The sequence below is a fragment of the Strongylocentrotus purpuratus genome, unplaced genomic scaffold (genome assembly GCF_000002235.5).
Source record: "Strongylocentrotus purpuratus isolate Spur 01 unplaced genomic scaffold, Spur_5.0 spur5_scaffold_11, whole genome shotgun sequence".
In the NCBI taxonomy this organism is placed as follows: Eukaryota; Metazoa; Echinodermata; class Echinoidea; order Camarodonta; family Strongylocentrotidae; genus Strongylocentrotus; species Strongylocentrotus purpuratus.
In genome coordinates, this window is record NW_022145596.1 from 1,477,236 (window position 1) to 1,489,844 (window position 12,609).

Below are 12,609 nucleotides of genomic sequence, written 5' to 3' on the forward strand. Positions count from 1 at the left end.
GAAACACACTCCTCTCGCTCTCATGTAGAGGGGTGGTATTCTGGGTTAGCTTGCACTATCAGATGGCTTATGACTCTATTCATGAGGCAAATTCAGTAGGAAAAATCTAATTTCTCCCCTTGAATTGACATTTAAAATGGAAAGGCCTATTACAGTGAGATCAATCGCTGGTGTGGACAGAAAACGTGTCCAAATTTTTTTTGGGGGGCAAAATGGAGTTTGTTAATTTATGTTGGCCTAAAATTACAAATTGTAAGTTCATTATTTTTTCCAATTTTTTGTCATCTTTATATAATCTTTTTTTAAAGATACGGAGACTGCCCACAAAGTATATTTTCTTAGTCTAATTTCTTAGCTAATTGTTGTTGTAATGTCTCCTAAAACTCATCTAAACAGACCATGGATGTTTAATCTTCCTGCTCTTTTTGTTAATCTAAGCTTCGGTTTCTCCAAACAACAGTCGTAATTAGGCGTCCTCATAAACATGTCTACCCATCTTCTCTGCGATAGACAGGGGCGTACGCAGAGGGGGGGGGGGTTGGGGGTTCAACCCCCCCCCCCCCCTTTTGTATTTTTATGTGTATAAACCCCCCTAAAAAACTATTAAAAAAACCTTTGTTTTTTTTGTTTTTGTTTTAAAAAAAAAAAAAAAAAAAAATTATGCCCACGGCTAACGTAAAGTGACCTTACCCCCCCCCCCCAACGAAAAAAATTTCAATTTTTCAAATTTCGAGACCAAAAAAAAAAAAGTGTCCGCTTACCCCCCCCCCCCCCCCCCCCCCCCCCCCCCCCCCCCCCCCCCCCCCCCCCCCCCCCCACTGAGCGACTTTTCGGCCGGCGCGATTTTCAGATTTTTGGGAGCAAAATATTTTGGGCCAGATTTTAAACCCCTCCCCCCTTGAAAAAATCCTGCGTACGCCCCTGGCGATAGACATCATGTTCATTACTCTTCACATGATCCCCCCTTTGCCAATGATCCTAAACTAAAAGATCTGTCGCCTTCCATGGTATTTTGCCCCTCTTTCATGTTAATTGGGGAAACAGTGAGATGATTATATCTTTGCATATTTATTCAGACGTGACATCTGTCATTCATGTTATTGTTTTTGATGAGGTTCATTCCTAATACTTCGAGTAGGCCTATGGCTCTTGGTGGTACCCTGAGCAGAGACTTGTGAACAGATGGGAAATGTATTTTCTTCAAAAGTCGTATTGACGTAAAGAACGGGTTAAGTCTAATGGCCACCTGGGTTTCAGAATCGATCGGGTCTGCATGCATGTCTGCTAGGATTGTTGTTGTTGTTGTTGTTATTGAAAGTTTGGGCTTTACACAACGCGATTTTATTTTGTAAGCGAGTTTCCCTACAACCAATCCAAAATTCATCTCTCTCTCTCTCTCTCTCTCTCCCCCCCCCCCCCCTCTTCCTCTTTTTCTCTCTTTCATCCTCTTCCCTTCTCCCCTGCCCCCTTTACCACCCATTCTATTTTTATCCCAGGACCCTAGCTGGGACGATTAATCGCCAAGCTTCCCTTAAAAAAGGCCTAGTTTCTGCAGATTTAGAAGACAATTAGGTCAAGATGACTATACGTTGATGACATTTGATCGCGTGAGAGCACGCTGTCAAACATCTCGCCCGCCCTCTTCTATCCCCCTCTCTCTCTCTCTCTCTCTCTCTACACCCTATACATCCTTTGATTACTTCGTGTGTATTCCTGGATATTTCTTAACACCAACTTATAATGCGCCCGTGTGCTTCCCATCTACATTCAATACATGGACGCTTTCGAATGTTTGTTCTCATTATTTTTGACAGGTTCAAGAAAAGTATTATGAATGATTATGATGCTAAGGATACCCAAATGTAGACCCATGTTTCATCAAAATGTACTGGCCCAACTAATTGGAATCAACTGCCCGAATCTAGTATGCGTTTCATAGAAACCTGACATGCCTTCAAAACCAATCTTCAATCACACATCAAAACATAAGCGTTCTCGAAATTAGATTCCTGTCTATTTGAATTGTCATCTAATTTGCCTCTTTTATCATTTAACAATGCTGAACATTTTTAAAGTCATGTGGACTATAATAATAATATAATATGGATGTTTACTTTATTAATCTATCTAGTATTTTACGTAATATATTTCAATTATTTTTGTATGAACGTCTACAAGCTGAACTGACTATCCTGTGTGACTATGTGATTTAAATAACTGAATAAATCAATGTGTTGCGTCTGAACAAGGATGCTATCGTAATTTTGTGGCAGGTGATACATTTACGATATGATTTACAGATGGTATTATTACCCCGGCCATCGGAATTAGGCTTGCCAGCCCACAAACTGTCCACATTCTCCACTCCTATGGACTCTTCCAGCCAGGTGCCATTTCACAGACACTCATTTCTTTTGCATCCTACCAGTTTCAAATATAACATGAACAAAGTGATTGTTGATGCCTTGCCTTAAGGATGTAAGTGTTGTGACGGAATCGAACCTATGACCAGTCAGTATATTTTATTTTTATTCTATTTTTATTGTTTTTTGGGGTTTCGTATTTCTCACGTTCAAATCTCTCATTGCCCCCATGTTCCATAATTAAAATCTCACTTTCTGAACAACATCACTTTCCCCATGTTCCCCTACTTCTCCCAAGCTATCGCACTTACTTCCATTTTCTTGCCTATCTCTCCTATAGCTCTCTTCAGGATCGGTTTTATTTCTTTCTTTCTCTTTCCCCTATTCATCTCCAATTACTTGGAGTAAATCTATAGTCTTGTCGTCACACAAGTTACCAGTCCGCCTCAGTGGTAGCGAGTAAAAAATAAATCGATGTATAGTCGAAAACGAGCCCTGGTCGTTCTTTCTTACCGCTTTCATTGAAAGCTTTCCGTGATTTGAATGTAAAGCACTTCTGTAAGTAGAGCAGAGGTCATTCTCTACCACTTTTCGCTTCGATATCTTTGACTTCCCTCAAGTTAATGATCATAGAAATATCCAGAACCTAATTTACTGATTAATAGGGGGTTAAAGGAAATGTTATTCGGACCTAGGGTGTACCTCGATAGCCCTGTGTGTGGTGCAGGTGGTGTTGCATTGTATTACCTTCAATTTTAAAGGTAGATGTGTACGCATCCCCCCCCCCCCCTCTGCCCGTACATTCGCTACGCCATCGATGTTGTTCCTGTCAGTCACAGTAGATAGCGCAAATGGGAGAGTAGTCGCTACGTGACCCAATTAATCCATATACAGCATCGTTATGATAGAAGAAGGAGGATTCTTTTTTTACCCCAAAAGATGATCAATCACCCCCCCCCCCCCCCCCCGCTCCCTCGCCAAAAAATTAAGAGAAAAGAAAAAAAAGTTCTTATACTTCATGCTTGCCGGGGGGGGTTTAAAAAAATTCCTATAGACGGTAAGAGAGTTTTAATATTTACAACCGAAATTTTAAGAAGCCATAATATAATAATATAAAACTTGTTAAATTTGAAAATAACCATCAGCCGCACTAAAACAGAAACACGTCTACTACTTTTTACTACTTATCAGAGCGTTTTTCTGAATCCCTTAATCGGAACACGATATACGTCCACGGTATAACCCCGTTGATTTCACATCTATAGTAATGAATAAAGTCCCTTTAATCGCATTTAGTATATACTCAAGCTCGACAAAGTCTGATTACTAGCATGTTTAAAAAATCTTACATAAAATGTAATTATATAAAAAGTAATAAAGGTTAGGAACCCTAAAGAGGCAAAAGCTTGTAAACAGGGCCCCCTGATTTTTTTTAACCTGATTTGTGGCTTTTCTTTAGGCCATAGTGACCTCATACTGTAGAGAGAGAGAGGGTGTGTGACTGGTCATTACCAACTAGAATATATAATAGTTACCTTGGGTGTATATACATTGAATTTTAGTAGCGTACGCATTGGTGCAACTAATTGTCACCTCAGGTATTCAAATAGATCTTGCTTTCTCTGGGACATTTTCTAGATTACTGTTGTTGAAGCTATATACGGTTAAAGCTCATGAATTTCGAGTTAGCCAGCTAAATCAGTCTATCGTTTTTTGTGATCATTGGTTTATTAAAGATAAACAGTTTCATATAATAGCAGAAGTTTGTTGTCTGTTTGCATCATGGTTTGTTTGTTTGTGTGTTTTTGTTTATTTTTTTTTCGTGTGTTTGTTTATTTGTTTGTTTGGATGTTTGTTTATTTATTTGTTTGGATGTTTGTTTATTTGTTTGTTTGTGTGTTTGTTTATTTGTTTGTTTGGATGTTTGTTTATTTGTTTGTTTGGATGTTTGTTTATTTGTTTGTTTGGATGTTTGTTTATTTATTTGTTTGGATGTTTATTTTTTTGTGTGTTTGTTTATTTTGTTTGTTTGAATGTTTGTTTATTTGTTTGTTTGAATGTTTGTTTATTTGTGTGTTTGTGTTTTATTTATTTGTTTGTTTGGATGTTTGTTTATTTGTTTGTTTGGATGTTTGTTTTTTTGTTTGTTTGGATGTTTGTTTATTTGTGTGGTTGTGTGTTTGTTTATTTGTTTGTTTGGATGTTTTTTTATTTGTGTGTTTGTTTATTTGTTTGTTTGGATGTTTGTTTATTTGTTTGTTTGGATGTTTGTTTGTTTGTGCGCTTGTTCGAGGTGCATTTTAAATGCTGCATGGTGGTAAAATAAATTAACGTTTTGTTCTGTTTGCGTGTGTGTTTGCGTGTTTTTCTCTCTCTCTCTCTCTCTTTATCTCTCTTGTATCTCCTCTCAAATTCCTACAAAACATTTTTCTAGTAAGTCCTTTTTTTTCTTTGTCTCAAAATATTCTGGTCTACAAGGCATTTCCTTTTTATTGTTATACTTATCACTACCCGACACAGTGCATTTTAATTTCAAAAGAGTTGTGCTGGGGAAAAATAGAGAGAACGAAAGAGCAACCTTTTTATTACTCGTTTATTTTGGTGCCTGGGATTTCGTACAACACCTTTAGATGCTTATTTCCCACCATCTCATTGAGAACTCTAAAATGTTCCGGTATATTGATCCAGCAGGTTTTACGCGGGGTTTTAAAGGGCTTAACAACTGTGATTCCTCCTCTAGAGTCTCATTTAAATTTGGAGAGATCCAGGCCAGGGGTATAATGTATTCCTTTCCCGGGCAGGAGGATCTGTTACATGCCGCATTTTATTCATTCATGTGTTACATGAGGAACATAAGTTAATTCACTTTACGTGTTACGTGCTCCAGGAATGAAGTTTATAGTATATCGACCATCTTCGTTAAGCATGCATTCCTTACTCTTTTTATTTCTTGATGAGAGCGGGGGATGCTTAAGTGAAATAAACCGTTAAAAAGGTGTAAGCATGTACGATCAAAACATCCCACATAAAATATTCTCCCCACCTCTCTCTCTCTCTCTCTCTCTCTAATTTCTCTCTCATTCTCTCTTACTTTACGTTAAGATTTTCTATTTGTAAAGCTCTAAAAATCTAAAACATAAAGATTTACCATTTCCTTAATACTTTTTATAATTCATCCATATATTATACATGATATACATGATGTGCATATATTTATATGATATTGCTCAGTATTTCAAATGGCCAAAGTAAACACATGCAGTAATATACATGCAGTCTTGCTCAATTTAAGCCAAAAGATTAGCATAGAATAGAAATAAATGGAGAAAGACAACAAGAAGATGGGGAGATGTGGTCGCCAATCGCCAGCAACTGACGGTGGCAGCCAAGTAGCCAGGTAGGTTCGTGCGGTGAAAAACCTATCAATCCTACAATTATATAATTTTAAGTTTTTTGGAAATTTTCACCACACGAAAAACCATGACAATTGAGTAAGACTGTACATTCCATGCGTTAACTTTGTTATTTTTCGGGACACCCCTGGAAAGTGCGTGTTGCTTACATGATTGTGCAACATCAACCTCGCGCACTCAGTGAATCTTAGAGCAAATGTTCGTTCTCTTCTGCATCAACTCGGTATCATTTCACCATGGCGAGGGTAAGCCATACAACACTCACTGGATTACGTTCCTTCTTCAGTTGTCAATCAGATTCCCCTCAGGAGTAATCATTCAAAATACCAAGCATGGCAACCTTAAACCATCAGACTCCTAGCTCTCTGCTCCTCTCGGTGTATCATACGTCTGATATTCGTCTTCTAGTCCATCTAAGGTCAGAAGAAAGTCGTTCAGTTTCCCACCATTCTCGAGTATACTGATCCTTCAGTCACAGTCATCTTCCAACTGACTGGAATTTTGGCCATTTATGGTAGGCCTAATGTGATTGTTCGGTCTAGTTACGGTCTCGTGTCGGCCTCGTCAAATCAATTCAAATCATATCAAATCATTTCGTTTCCACAGTCAGGCAAAAATCGATGACAAATTATTATTGTAAACAAAAGTGATGGGATCATAAAAAGCAAACAAAGCCTCGTTAGAAATGACCACTGAACAATCAAAGTGTCTTTGGGACTGGGGTATAGGGGGTCGGTGGGGGGGGGGGGGGAGCTATCGCACCAAATTCATGCTGCATCAACTGTCATCAGTACAAGCTACAGGCACTTGAAATGTTTGCGAATCCTTGTATTTGTTACCATAGTAATGAGCTTGCTCCCTCATCCTTCTCTTTCTCATTTCCTCTTTGGGGATGAAGCCACTGTCTGGGCTTTTTGATCTGTTGCTTCATTGAATTCGTCTCTCTTCTCTTTCCTTCTTATTCGTCTCCCTCTTGCTATCTCTTTGTCCCTCCCTCTCTTTTCTCTCTTTCTTTTCTCTCTCTCTCTCTCTCTCTCTCTCTCTCTCTCTCTTTCTCTCTCCTTCTTCCTCTCTTTCTGGCTCTCTTTCTCCCCTCATCTCCCCCTCTTTCTCTATTATTTATTTTCTATTTCTACTTTCCCCCGCACTCACTCACACGCACACACACACACACACACACACACACACGTAACTACGTCAATCAGCCAGGGTTCAGCTACGGTACTAGATGGCAGTCGGTATAGAGTGTGACGATCGCCCGGGATCGAACAGGATACGACAACGGAAAGCCCGGGTGCCCTCGGGGCTGGTAAAGGAGAGAAAGACCGAGAGAGTTGACAACAACGATCAGTTTGCTGCTTCAAAAATAACCTTCTTCAAAACATTCACGTGTTATCTAAGATCCACCGCGTCTACGATTCAGTTAACCTCGATCATGGACCTACTATCTACTCATTAACGGTTAAAATAAAAAGGAAAGACCAAAACCGCATCAGACTTCGACTTGGAATGCCGGCTACATCGTCACCCATTTTACATGATACCGAGAGGAAAAAGTAACACATTTGCCAACAAAGATCAACATAAATCGTATTGTTTCTCTCGCTCTCTCTCTCTCTCTCTCTCTCTCTCTCTCTTCCTGATTGAACACATACTTCCCCATCACTAATTGACCAACATAATATTAATCAAGGTCTACGAATATAATTAGAGTTAAATGTACTGTTTGGTGAGGGGGGGGGGGGGTAAGAGGACACTTTTTTTTTTGTCTCGAAATTTGAAAAATTGACATTTTGTTCCGTTGGGGGGGGGGGGGAATAAGGTCACCTTTTTAGGTCAGCCATTGGCATAAGGGGGGGGGGTTCCCAAAAACATACACTTAAAAAACTCTAGGGGGGTTAACCCCAACCCCCCCCCCCCCTGCGTACGCGCCTGACCTGGGTAGAGAGTGGCAAATGCAGATTAATATCTTGCTAAAGTATATTAGTGACGCGACGGGACTTGAACCGCGAACCTTGTGATCCACAGTCCAGAGACGAGTATACAGATGAAACTTTAAAGGGCAATCCAACCTTTGTTGAAAACTGAAAATAAGAGAAACAGAATGGCGATAAATCAGACCCATAATAAAAAAAAAAGTTATGTGTATTTGTAATACGGAATCAATAACTATGCGAATCGTAAATTGGCAATTTGGTCACTGGATTTCGACGTATTCACGGACAGCTCTCCCGTTTATCGTGTACAAAAGTATCACCATTTTGTATAGGGTTCTTTAAGCGCCTTCTCATTTGGGGCACCCCTCGAAATATATTTGCAGGTGGCTTGTGGAAGGTCTCTACAAAAGCCGTGTTGTCGTTTTGAGTTGGAAGAAATTTGAAACGCTGTCCGGAACATCGTCATAGTGACAATGCCAATTCAGCCTATTTGAAGTGCCCATATACGTACAGTGATTAAAACTTTCAAAAATTCATAACTCTTTTAATATTTTGGTCCGATTTCCTTCAAAGTTTTATCAATCTTCTTCTCTTAATTTTTCTTTTTCTAAGAGTAGCTAGTTTACTACTAAGGTGGGATTTCAATAATTCAGCCTCAGAATTGAGGAAAAGGTCCGTATTGCAACAATATATATATTTATCTTTGCGTTGTTTAACTTATTTTGTATTCCTTTGAAATAAAATGACACAAAGCCTTACATAACTTTTCCCCAACATACACTTTACATGTATTATTCTCTCAAACTTTAGCCTCAATGTTGGTTGCTCGGAGCATGATGCAATAGATATCTTGTGGAATGTTTTGACATATAATGATACAATAATGGGATGTATTACAATGGAATGGGAAATTCCCATTCTATCTTCCACTCCGAATATGCTGTATTCAAAGCTTTATGCATTGTCCGCTCGAGGTTCGTCAACACTGTCGCTAGATGGCGTACTTACTTCAATAAAATGCGCTAACTTTTTAATGCTGAACTATTGAGACAAATTTAATTCTAAAAAGTTTGTTTGTTTTTGTGTGTGTTTTTTCGTGTAAAATTGGCAGATGACTGTGAGTTATCTAATGTCGACAGGTTTTCCTTCATCTGTAGTTTGAAGAGAATATACGCCCAAGCTTATTTTTTATCATGCGGCTATAATGATAAATTCGCCTTTCCCCATTCCCACCTGTGTGCCCCCCCTCTCTCTCTCTCTCTCTCTCTCTATCTCTCCCTCTCTATCTCTCTCTCTCCCTCTCTCTCTCTCTCCCTCTCTCTCTCACTCCCTTTCTTCTTCTTTTTCTCTTGCTCTCTTTTCCCTCCCTCATTTCTCCCGCCTTCTTAATATTTCTGTATTTCGCCCTCTCCTTACTCCCGCTCTCTTTTCCATTTTCCCCGCTGTTTCTCATGTTTCTGTTACACCCTTCTCTCTCTCTCTCTCTCTCTCTCTCTCTTTCACTTTCTCTCTCTATCTTTCCATTTATCCTTCTTTTTCTCTCTCTTTCCCTCTCTCTTTCCCTCTCTCATTTCTCCCGCCTTCTGTAATTTCATCCTCCCCATACTCCCGCTCTCTCTTTCCTTTTCCCCGCTATTTCTCTTTTTTTTCTCTCTCTTTCTCTTTCTCTCTCTCTCTCTCTCTCTCTCTCTCTCTAAACACACCACACACACCTTTCTATATTTCTCTTATACCAAACAAAAAATCGTGTTCTGGAATAGGGACCTTGTTCCTATTCCTTGGCACACCCTTTGGAAGTACTCTCTGGACACTTAACAAAAATCCAGTTGTCCCGATGGAAAAACACTTGTCACAAGAGCTAAGTAAACTCTGCCAAATACCATCACCGGACCATCTTTCATCTCTACTGCATCTTTTCTGTTCTAGTCTTCATCTTCTCCTCATGACGTAGGCAAGCGATTAGTCCTCTTACAAGACAGAACTATTTCCAATCGGTGTGCAAATTCCACCCTCTTACTGTGAACTATCATCATGATGATGTTCCTCAATCTTTTTTAGTCAGTGGAGTTCTTATGTTCTCCCGGGTGCTTTGAGCAAAATGATCATCGCCGTGAAGACTGTCGGCGCCGTGTGATTGGTGTACTGACGTCATGTGACTATTCTACTGACGTCATCAATGATGTAGTTGATGTTATGGATTTGGTATTTGATGATTGTCATACGATTAGGAAAACTGGAGTAATTTGAATTACGTATACGTGTATAAAATGCGTAACATGAGTAAAGTATGGCAACAATATTGATTACGCATTAATGATACTCCAGCGTGCGTATATATTGACGCAAACACTGATACATGACACATTGAACTACTGTTTGTATTATCACTAATATATACTTAATGTGTAAATCGGGTGAATAATGGTTAACATTAATACATTAAGGTAAGGCCAGTATTGGAAACGCCCCAATTTCGAAAAATGAAATGGAAGCTCTCATTACCAATCATGTGAAAGAATATGTTTTGACTAATACATGATGATAACAAATTTGCCGGGAAACCGCCTAATAATTCATATATTTGGAAAATTTGTTTCTCTCATGGTCTGTGAGAGATATAGGGTAGTCATATATACATCTTTCTGTGTATAGTGCTTGTAACTTTACGAAGAATGGGCCAAATTTCTTATCATTTTGATGATTCCAGAACCTTCCAGATGCTAGACGCTAGATGATCAACCTTTTCTGATCGATTCCACAACGTTTCTTTCACAATGCAATCGCATGACCATAACTGGTCTTTACCTTTAAAGATAAAGACCAGTTATGGTCATGCAAGAAATGTGAGGAATCGATCAGAAAATGTTGATCATCTAGCATATAAGTATTGGTGTGTTCTGCAAGGTTCTGGTATCATCGAAATGATAAGAAATTTGGCCCAGTCTTGGTAAAGTTACAAGCACTGTACACAGAAAGATGTATATGGGACTACGCGACACATGCGTTATATCTATCAGGTCCAAATAGATATAATAATTTACCAATATATCAATTAGTAGGCGGTTTCTCGGCAAAATTTGTATTATTACGTATATTAGTCAAAACATATTCTTTCACATGATTGGTAATAAGAGCTTCCATTTCATTTTTTGAGAGGGGGGCGTTTCCAAAACTGTATTTTACCTTTAATGGTATCCTTACCGTTAGAATACGAATCAAATAAAACTGACACGTAGTGTTCGATGAAAGCGCAATATGAAGGCCATTATAGTGGCAGTTTTAGACCCTGACGGGAAACAGTAGAATGTTTGGAATCAGTGAGGAATGATCTCTCTAGAACAATCTTCCCGAGTGCCAGCTATTCTCTTTCAATCCATACTTCAGGTTGACACGAACATGCTTCATTAGCCTCTTTCTTCTAGCATACCATGACAGCAAATGGCCTCATCATAACATAAACAAAACATGTCGATTTACAAGTTTTGAAACGGTCTAATACTTGATGTAGTTTTCCTTAATTTTTCCGGAGGACAAACATATTTTGTATGCCTAATATAACAAATTCAAAAGTAACATCAGAAAGCAGAACATAATAGCTTTACAATTTGTTCTCTTTCTTTTGCCTCCTGAACAGTTTTTTCTGTCATTTCAGATAATACCTGAAAATAGTTGTAATTAACGAGGAACTATTCCAATGACGTTATAGCCCAATAATTCAATCAATTTATGGTAGAAGGTTAAAAAGCATGCAATTCATTTTAATCATCGTAGACCTTTTCAAGAATTTCACGGCCTAATAATTTCTAGGGCTTAGCATTCTTTTCATTTGAATCTTATTGATGTTGGTGAAGGAAATCAGGTGAATATCTTTTAATACTGAGCGATCAAACAAGTCTCCTTAATTTCATTAAATTACTGGGTCAGGTGTATAGTGATCATAACGACCGAACAATAATATTACAAAGGTTCTTCTTTTTCAAGTGTATTTTGCTTTCAATCTACTCTAAAGATATCCGAAATTAGGGCACCAAGCACCTAGGTAAGAAAAACACGAGTGAGACAAATAAATGAAATAAACAACGCAGAGCATATTAATTTTCCACAATCGAATTAGGGTAATTACAGCAAACTTTTGACTAACGTGTGCTAAACAAATGCAAAGGTATAATACTTAACAAAAGGAAGTGAAACTCGGAAGCAATATTAAAACCATTTCATTTTACTTGAACCTGTCCAATATCATGTTTAACAATTTGTTTATGCTTTCATAGACATAAATAAGGCCAACTTTACAAACTTTGAAATCGTAAAGATTCCCAAAGATAGATAGATAGTTTAGATAGATAGATAGTTTATTGGTTTCCACAATATCTCATTTTACAAAGAGTGTAACAACATATTGAAAATGATTATTTTATACATGTACATACAATACCGGTATACACTATTTAGAATATTGTCCATTAAGTTTAACTTAAGAGATAAAGTGGCGGAGCCTATGGAAAAGCAGAGCTTGTTGTGGAAAGGCTCCCTAAACTAAAAATGACTTAATTAACTAAAGTAAAGTTTATAAAATACAAATACACGCTAAAACAGGGAAAGGGAGATTACAGGGATACATGAACCGATACTCACAATTAACTACAAAAGACAGGGAAAAGGGAAGGGAATATATCTGCAGCTTATTGAAACAATATTACAATATAGTTTGTTCTCGATATGAGTATATTATAAACATAGTTGGTATGGTCATACCGTTAGTTACTCATTGTAATGAACAAAAGTATACAGTTTGGAGACAAGAATAGTCAGGAATCAGGAATGACAATATGTATTCAAATAATAACTTTTCAATTTTCTTCTGAATACATGTACATTTACAGACCTTTTAATCAC